The 9,499-nt window shown below is 32.2% G+C and overlaps 1 pseudogene; it reads right to left on the bottom strand.

The window, feature by feature from the left end:
- Positions 1-3,981: 3,981 nt before the first annotated feature.
- LOC120208733 lies at positions 3,982-5,018 on the bottom strand (annotated as a pseudogene).
- Between the last annotated feature and the right edge of the window lie 4,481 nt (positions 5,019-9,499).

The raw sequence follows: 9,499 nt of genomic DNA, 5'->3' as shown, positions 1-9,499 counted from the left end.
ATCAAAATTTCAAAATTATCATTTTGGTCATTGTCTAAATTTTGGGGTATCACAATATTCAATTCTCTATAACTTACTATTCTTTGAGTTTTAAACCACTTTAAGCCTTCCTTAAGTTTTCCTAACTCAGTCAGAATCCAAAGCATATATAATTAACAAGAATTAGGTAACTAAAGGATTTCTTACCTTCTCTAAGGAGCTCACGGGGAGAAAGAAGAAAGAAATGATGAAAAACAAGAGAAGTCTCTGGATATGAATCCCATAAAAATCCCTTTTCACGTGTTATAAAAAATCCCATAGATGAATTTTTAATTCATTTCCTTGCTAAAAGATATTTTTGCCCTTCCACCTTTCATTTCTTTGTTATTCATCCTATACAATAATTTTTCCAGATAAGTCCATGAACTTTTTAATTGATCTAATTAAATCATCGAATTCTAAAATTTTACAATTTGATCACTAACCTGATATTTGGGATATTACAATAAGCCTCCACGAAAGCACGTCTCAGCCTCTACTTAGTTCACCCGATTGAGAGAAAAATTTTCTTTTTCCAAAAATAGTTTTGAGAAAAACAATTGAAGAAGAAGTGGCTGCTAGACCTTACCTCACTTTAAATATATCAATTACCCTAATCTCTTAGGCATTTTAAGTTATTTCGAATTAATAAAAAAATATTATTTAATTAATTCAAATTAAATACTCATTAAAGACTTATAATTTGAATTATAATCTTTAACATTTATTTAAACTCTTATTTAATTATTTCGAATTAAATATCAATTAAAAGAGTTGTAATCAAAATTACATTCTTTTAATGTTTATTTATTATATTCGAGATAATTAAAATTATATGTATATCAAATATACATATATTAACTCCAGATATATTTTTGTAACATACAACAAATTGTACGTCTTTACTCATTTCAATCCTAAGGTGTGATCCTGTAAGTTCTTGTAACGTTAGTAATAATTATTAGAACAATTATAATATTACATACAATGAGTGACATCTTGCAATATATCATTGTCACCTAAGTTACAAGAAACTATGATTCGACATATCATCTTCGTGATTAACTCTTTTATGGATTACATCCTTTGTCCGTTATATCTATAATAGGCACAAGTCTTGGAATAGTCACACTTGTATAGCTCATCTATTGTTTTTGATATCTAGAGTAGACTATAATTAACGAATAATTTGTGATATCTCATATCAACTTATTCGAGCATGGCCATGCATTTCTATTCTCACTCAATCAAGTGGCCTATGATATATTTCCTATTATGTAGGAATGACAAATCCTATCTTAATCATATGCACCCACTATATATATCGAGATATATTCAATAACAGTCTTTATAATGCAACCAGTTACGGAGCATGTTTAACTGTATCAATACATACATCCATATATGTTGGGATAAAATTGATCTCAAGTCTGAGGATCATACATATAGTCATCACCATGAGCAATGTTATGAATGTTACATAATAATCGAAGGCATATGCTCATGGTGGGTCAATTCAATACATTGTTCTCTAACATGTTATTCTTAAGCGTATTATTATTGTCCATGCCCATAATAATACTTGACTATGGATATTTTAGTAATAAGAATGTTATTATATGGACTTTATTATATTTCCGTTTATTTTAAACATAAACATATAACTGAAAATAATAGTGGAAATGCCTTCATTCAATAAAATCGGTAAACAATACTCTAACAGTTCCTTCGTGTTGAGGACATCTAGTCGTACTTTGGATAATTTGGAGACAACATAGTTCCTTTACGTTGAGGAAGTCTGATTGTATGAGGATGACACTGCTCCTTTACGTTGAGGAGATCTGGTATGTGGATGACATATGTCCTTCGTGTTGAGGACTTCTAGTCGTACTTTGACGGTTTGATTCGACATGATTCCTTATTGGTAAGGAAAACCATTCGTTCTTGAAGGATTGTGAATCTGAAGACAATGTAGTTCCTTCTTGCTGAGGAAGTCTAATTGTCTGAAAATAGTTTGACTTTGAAAATGACATTTCTCCTTCATGTTGAGGAGAGCTAATCAATACTCGGTGTCAAATCTAATTATGACATTGCTCCTTCTTATTAGGGAGATCTAGTCATAGTTGCTAATGATTGATGTGGAATGAAATTCTATGCTAACTCTTCAAATTCCTGACAAATATTAAACATTTGAGTGAAATCAAAATAGTGGAAAGAAATTTGTTTCTAGAGAAGCTATCTTAGGTGAGACAAAATTTTGTTTTGTCTGAAACAATTTCAAAATTTGCATTTCAAGGGAAAATTCTTTCAAGCGAGATAAAATTTGTTTTTAGAAAAACAATTTCAAATGAGATCAATTTTGTTTCAAGTGAAACAATTTCAAATTTTTTTTTGGGAAACTGTCTCTAGCGAGATGAAATTTGTTTTTAGGAAAACAATCTCAAGTGAGATCAATTTTGTTTCAAGTGCAAAAATAAATTTGTGTTTCGAAGGAAAAATATCTCAAGCGAGACGAAATTTGTTTTTAGGAAAACAATATCAAGTGAGATCAATTTTGTTTCAAGTGCAAAAATAAATTTGTGTTTTGAATGAAAACTGTCTCAAGGGAGACAAATTTTGTTTTTAGGAAAACAATCTCAAGTGGGATCAATTTTGTTTCAAGTGCAAAAATAAATTTTTGTTTTAAAGGAAAATTGTCTTAAACGATACAAAATTTATTTTTAGGAAAACAATCTCAAGTGAGATCAATTTTGTTTCAAGTGCAAAATAAATTTGTGTTTTCAAAGGAAAACTGTCTCAAGCGAGATGAAATTTGTTTTCAGGAAAACTATATCAAGTGAGATCAATTTTGCTTCGAGAAAAGATGTCTTAAACGATACAAAACGTTTTTTCGAGAGAACCAATCTCAAAGGCGACAGGCAGTCTACTCCTGCATGTTGAGGAGATCTAGTTGCCTTAATAATTCAATCTCATGGGAAATATGAAAATGACATCGTTCCTTCATGTTGAGGACGTCTGGTCATATTTTGACGGCTCAATTGGACATGGTTCATTCTCGATGAGGACGACTAGTCATTTTGAGTCTTGAGATAACATTGTTCCCTATTGCATAAGAAGTCTAGTTATCTGGGGATAATTTGTCTTTGAAAGCGATAATACTCCTTCATGTTGAGGAGAGCTAATCGGTTCTCGATGTCAAATCCAATTATGACATTTCTCCTTCTTGTTGAGGAGATCTAGTCACCTTTAGAAGATCTAATCATTCACTTCAGGACGTCAAATCTGTGAACGGTGTTGTTCCTTCGTGTTGAGGACGTCTTGTCAACACTAAACTTTTCTTTCCTAAAAGATCTTTGGAAAATGATGATTAATGAATGACTATCTTGGATGTTTTTATGGATGCCAAGATGAAGTTTATTTCATGTATTTGATTTGATCTTTATTTTGATAAAAATAACCTTTTGAATTTGTCCTCATGAGAGGAAAAAAGGATCTCAAGGGAGGAGAATTAGATGATGTCCTCGTGAAAGGAGAAAAATGAATTTTGAGAAAAATGAAATAAGGATTTCAGGGAAAAACAATCTTAAGAAAGACTAGATTGATTTTCTTAGACGAACAATCTTGAGAAAGATGAAATTAGTTTCTCAAAATATAAATGCATCCTCATGAGAGGGGAAACAAAGATTTTTATTGCATGCGATAATGAATGTATGATACAAAGGTGCAAATTTATGTGATGTGTATGTTTATGTTGATACATGTTTTCTTGATCTGTGATGGGAATGGTTGCATGAGCAGTCTTCATTCTATCCCTGACCTGGTTGTCTTTTACTCTTTGTTTGCACCAGTAGCATCCTTGCAATTCTTGAATCGTGTCAAATTTTTCTTACCCCATCAAATTTTTCCCCTAATAAAATTGGCTTTCTCTGCCTGAACTTGTGTAGAAATCCAAAAGAGCTTTCATCATTGGTTGAAAAGAGGATCCATCATTTCAAGCTTTGGAGACTATGTACGTGTTGCTACTTTATGACTAAAAACTAATAGCCACTCTCTAGAGCTAACCACTGCAGTAATCGATGGAATATCAGACTACCCAGGAGATCCGTGAGACACATCCATGCCAAGGACGATGGTTGGAACCTTATAAACAACTAGAATTGAAGGTGTTTGCTCAATTGCTAACATAGAATTCAGTCTTCAAAGCTTTGTTTGGATTTTTAGAAGCAAATTTGTAAGGTATTGATCATTGACCCTGGTTGGAGCCATACACTTGTGCGACTATGCCAAACTCGGCAAGATTCATAAGGATGAAAATTTTTCTTATCATGTGAAATACAAAGAAGGAACTGTGGAGCTCCAGGAAGTTTAGATTGGATGTCCTCAAACGTTTTATCCACTCTAACAATAGGAGAGTAGCGTTTATTCTGATTTGACTCTTGAAACACATAGAATGAAGGTTCTATCCTAATTCCTTTCATGTCTCTGCATCTAATTAGATCTTGAACAAGGCTATTTGTATCACATCGTGCCGATCATTCAATCTTCGTTGGCTCCACTAGTTTCTTAATGTTAAAATTGCATCGCCCATTCCGTGGAAAGAAATCTTCACCATTCCTCACTTTTAACCTTAGGGGTTATAGAAGAAAACCTTAATCTTGGGTGAAATTAGAATTTATGGAAACACCACATGATCGCAACATTGGTTCAACACCGTAGTTACTGTTTCGTAAAACATTCGGCAACTTATTCATCCTTTCATGGGGCTTCTGCATAGATTTTTCAACTAGGGAAGCTCTTTGTATGGTGTTCAGAGTTTTTGTACAGCGTTACAAGGACACCAAAGAACAAAGCTCAGTGGGAATATAAGTGAGACGATTTGGCTTGCCAACATTAATGCATGGGAAATAATCAGAATAATGCAATTGTATGTTGTAATAATAGACAAAACGTTTATATATAGTAAGCTCCACTGTCTCTTCTTTACCATTTTTAGTCTTCATGCCTTTCTACCTCATTGAAAATGAGTGTCTTCTCAATTCAATGATCTTGTACTCCTGGATAATATGGGCCTTCAATAATACCCCAAATTTATCATTTCTTGCTCCAGTACTGATTATAGGCATGAGCTTCTATGTTTGCGAGAAATGTGTCAATTTTCAAGCTCCACTCCAGAGAGATTGTCTTGTTTGAAAATGTTTTTCTTCTTATTTTATTTTCAAAATTTGGAAAAGATCAATTAAAATAATTTTGAAAAATGTTTAATAATTTTTTTTTAAAAATATTAGCTTTTTTCTAGGTTTCACAATTGAGACAAATCATAAAACAAGAGTTCATTAGATATCAAAGAATTAATTACACTCTTAATCCTTCAAAAAATTATAGCAATTTGACACGTGTCAAGATTAATGCTAATTTTGAGGCAGGGTTAAGTCTGGAAAGGATAAGGTGTCAGGTTGTTGTCTTTGGTCAAGATTTGGCATTCTCGTTTCTTTGATATTAATTGATATGATGGAGTAACTTCTATGCTCATATACTGGAAGTGTTCTCTGATTCTCAGCTATCATGAACACATTCGGGTTGTGCGACGCCTTATCAAGAGATTTAAGAGATCGCCTCTTGTACAATATATGTACAATCTTCATATTCGAGTCGCCTTTTCAAGTTTTTAACTCAAATCCTCCTTTGGTTTCAAGATGTTAACCAAAATTTTACGTCTTAAACTCCCTTTGTCATTTTTTCTCTCTATCATGCACTAAAGATTTTTTTGTATATAAAATATTAATCCTGATGGGCGGGATGAAATCTAAAGATAATATATTTTGTTTAGAAATTCATGTATGATTAGAAGGTACTTTAAGGCACATAAAGTAGGCTATGGTTCACAGCTATTAAAGAAAGGGATAATAGGCCAAAACAAATGTTTAAGGGTTATCGAACCAAGGATTAATTCATTATGTTATCTTAAATCTTGTCTTGCTCAATTTGAATCTGCTCGTATGTGTCTTTTATTTTCTTTTGATGTTCCATGATCTTCTGGTGAATTGATTTTGGATCTTTAAAATGATTGTACTTGATCAAGTTTGTGGCTTGAGGCTCGATGAGTAACTTGTTTTGAAATACTTGATTTGTTTTCTTTCTTTTTCTTTTTCTTTTCTTTTTCTTTCTTTTTCCTTTTCCTTTTCTTTTTCCTTTGTTTATTTTCATCTTTTCTGTCCTTGTCTTGATTTGATCTTTGAACTCCTCGTACTTGGTCTTATCTAGATTGATGGTATTCACTCATGCGAGCTTAATTTCTTCACCTTGCCCCCCATTGTGTAGGGTGATCCTTGGTTAGAGTTGAATTAGAAGAAAATATAATTCAGGCTCCAATGGGGACAACAAGGGATATATTTTATCTTTTTGTGAAGGGATAAAAGAAAGAGAGACATTTATCATTTCATACACAGAAGTCCTTGCAGAAGAAGTATCCCAGAGGGATAGATTTTCAAGATTAATTTTATTCACATGAAAACAATGTAATTAATGCATGATATTATTATTTCGAATTAATTTCCTTTTTCTGCTTCCTACTTCTAACATGTCTCAATTGTTTGGACTCATCTTTTGGAAGTTGATTCAAGATGCCCCACATTGTTTCTTCTTGTAGGAAGATTCACGTTCAAGTGAACATATTGTACTCAATGCCTTCAGGTTTTATTGGTAGAAAAATGTTGGTTTTGCGTCTAAGAAGACGATGGTGTGACTTTATTGGCTCAATGAAAGGTAAAGGCATAACTTTTTGTGTCTTGAAAAAGATAATGACAATATTTAAAAATCTCTAAGAGAGGTAACGTCAAAGTTTGGTCTTTTGATAGTGACCATGAATTATTCTGGGTAAAGAACAGGGATGTCTTATTTTTAGTTTTAGATGGTATAAGAAAGGTCTAATCTTACTATATGTAAAAAATCTATAATTGTTGAAGAATTAAAAGAATATGCAATTAATTCAATATTCAAATAACTGCAAGATTAAAACTTGCATCATTGTTGATAGCCTTAAAAGGTAGCATAAGTTTAATCATCAAAAGATTTAAAAAGTATTTAAGCAAATATTAAAGACAAAACAAAAATGAGTTCAAACAAAACAATGCTCTTAATGCAAGTGTAAGAAAGCTTCATGGTAGATGCAATGACTTCTTGATCCACATCAGAATGCCCTATCATTCTTCGAATGTCCATACCCCTGAATCAATCAAATTTTGGACATTTCCCTTCAAAGCCTTACAGTTCTCAGAGGAATGTCATGAACTTCCTATGTGATAGCTGCATATGGCATCAACATCGTAACCTTCAGGATATGGGGACTCTTTTGGCTTGGACTAAACTGGAGTCACAAGATTCTTCTCAACCAGTGTTGGAAGTAATTCCTCATAGGTCATTGGAAGTAATTCCTCATAGGTCATTGGAATTGGATCAAATTGACTCTTTTATTAGATCATCTTATAAGGCTCAGCCCTACGACCAGCTGAATAGGCTCCCACCATACTGATTTTAACTTCTTCCTTTAATTGTTCGAATCTTGCTTTTATTCTTAATGTGCTATCACGTGATTATGACTATTGTCATTGAATCCTCCACGAATTAATTCCTTGTTTTTATGAATGATGCATGTGAAAATGCTTAAATAAATATAGTGTAGAATATAAATATGCAAATACAGATGCAAAAAGTGTTGATCACAATGACGAATACCGGAGAATAATTTTTACAAGAGATAAAAGTATTCACATCACAAGATAGTCCATTTTACAAACATGATTTTGCCTAGACGTTAGGTCTAAAATGGATCAATGATTCATCTCGGAGCTTCGTCCTTGAAAATTATACCCCTCAAGCGCTCTTTAATCTATAACGGTTAATGCCCTTATAGTGCTAAAATCATGTGGCGTGCCTTGATGATTAGTGGAGGAATCGTTGTGAGAGAAATCTCTACCATTACTTTACCTTATCGGATCAAGGGATCACTTTTCCATTCTCAAACGTTGCATGATCTTCAAGCAAGTTTCCTTATAGCCTCTAAACTTCTTTTAGCCCTTGGTTCATGTCTGTGTATGCAACTGCTTGATTGAAAACTTTTATCTCTAATTGTGAAAAATTTTACTTAAATATCCCCTTGTGGATCAACATTTTTGCATTATGTCATGCCAATGAAATGTAATGCAAAAAAGATGAAAAATGACACAAAAAGTTAGAAAAAAATTAGTTAGTACAGGTAAGATAATTGATACAAATATAAGTGCTATTCACAGATGAGTATAACACCTACCCATCATGGTATCTACCCGAGCATGCTTTTATCAAATATCAATCCTACCTGGACATGCTTTCTACCCAAATGATTTACTTCAAGAGATTAATCCTATCCGTATGGTATCTAATTCACATCTTTTGAAAGAAATCTATTTTATGAAATTAAAGCAAAATGTAAAGGTTTAGAGTTATTCCTCCTTTGTGTACACATATTCCGATACCTACTAATAGACAAAGGTTTTGTATGAATGTAATACCCCAAATATTAGGTCAGTGACTATATTGATAGAATTTGAAATTTTAGGGAAATAAATTTAATAAATGGTAAAGTATAAGAAATGATTTAGAAATTGTGTGTAAGACCAATTATTAAGAATGGAAGAATGAAAGGGGCATTTTTGGTCATTTAAAGGGAAATAGATTTAAAATTTTATTTTAATTAGGGTATTTAATAAGAGGAAAAGGGGAAAGGTGAGAAATAAGCTAAGTCATTCTCTTCTCCTTCTTTCCTGTGACCGTGCTCTCCCTATAGCCAAAGGTAAGAATTTATTTAGCTAGTTTTTTCCTTTAGTTTTTGGTTTCGTTTTGAAACCTTGAGTGATGTGGAAGCTTAAGAAAGGGTTAAAGAGGATTAAAACTAAGAGATTGATGATTTATTTAAGATTGAAGAAAATGGATTTTTGAATGATATGTTGAAATATGAGTTTTATTGAGGTTTACAAGTATATTTAACTTGTCAAATAAGTAAATAAGATATTAGAAGCATTGGATGTGATTAAAAACATGTTAGAAAAAGTAGTATGATTCTTGGGTTGGAGTGTTCTTTAGAGAATTTGGGTGTTATAAAAAGCTAAATGGAGAACAGTTAGTTGGGTTAAGTGATATTAAGTTTAAGGGTATTATTGGAGGTAAAAGTAAGAGATTTAGACGAAAATTAGGTAAAAATTGGGTTAAAAATGGAAAATATGGGTAATAGTATTGGTACTGGAAGAACAATATTGATAATATATGTTTAAATTTAAAGAAATACGATGAACAATACCATAATGCATAAATGGTATCGATACTGAAGGGGAGTATCAGTACTATAGTATCAAAGTATCGATACCATGGTAGGGTGCCGATACTATTGAGCCTGGAAAATTTAAGATAGTAGGAATTTTAATAGAAATTGAATATAATAGTACTTTGA

The sequence above is a fragment of the Hibiscus syriacus genome, unplaced genomic scaffold (genome assembly GCF_006381635.1).
Source record: "Hibiscus syriacus cultivar Baekdansim isolate YM2019G1 unplaced genomic scaffold, ASM638163v2 tig00000541_pilon, whole genome shotgun sequence".
Lineage (NCBI taxonomy): Eukaryota > Viridiplantae > Streptophyta > Magnoliopsida > Malvales > Malvaceae > Hibiscus > Hibiscus syriacus.
The sequence above is the reverse complement of the archived record's forward strand: the minus strand, read 5'-3'. Positions and strand labels throughout refer to the sequence as shown.